This window comes from Melanerpes formicivorus, unplaced genomic scaffold, assembly GCF_026170545.1.
Source record: "Melanerpes formicivorus ecotype bairdi unplaced genomic scaffold, bMelFor1.0.p_v2 SCAF_135, whole genome shotgun sequence".
NCBI classification, from domain to species: domain Eukaryota; kingdom Metazoa; phylum Chordata; class Aves; order Piciformes; family Picidae; genus Melanerpes; species Melanerpes formicivorus.
In genome coordinates this window covers 656,455-657,107 of record NW_027142487.1, presented here as the reverse complement: position 1 = coordinate 657,107, position 653 = coordinate 656,455, and positions in this window count along the sequence as shown.

The following is a 653-nucleotide window of genomic DNA, read 5'->3' as shown; positions in this document are numbered from 1 at the left end:
CGGGGGCCGCTCCCGGCCCCGCCGGGCACAGCATCCCTGCAACACCACCCACCCCCCACCCACCCAAAAAACCCACCCTCAACCCAGCCCCCGACTCCTCTCCGCTCCCTTCCGCCGCCCCGACCCCTCCCCGAGCCCACCCGGTCCCGTCCGCACCGCCCCCTCCCGCTCCACACCCCCCGGCAACGCCCCGATGGGGAGGGGGTGGAGAATTTGGGGGGGTGGAGGGGGAAAGCACCGGTGGGATACCCCTGGGAGAACAGGGCACCCCCACACCCGCCTGCCCCGGCACCCACGGGCAGCCCCTGCCTGGGTCCCAGCCCGGACCGGGCCCCTCAGCCGGGGCGGGGGGCAGGGGGGGGATGCCTTTTCCCGCACTCCCCGAGCTTCTCACGCGTTGTGCTATACTCGCTCATGCTTCCTGTGGTTCCCGGTGTGCTTCCCTCTTTTCCAGCACTTCCATCTCTCTCTCCCTCTTCTCTGACGTTTCCCCGCGGTTTTCCATGGCTTCCCATCTCCTTCGCCTGCTTTCCCACGTTCCCTCCTTGGTGTCGGGCGACAGCAGCAGAGGAAATGGTTCCAGGCTGCACCGGGGGAGCTTCAGGCTGGATGCTAGGAAATATTTCCTCCCAGGGAGGGCTCTCAGACCTCGG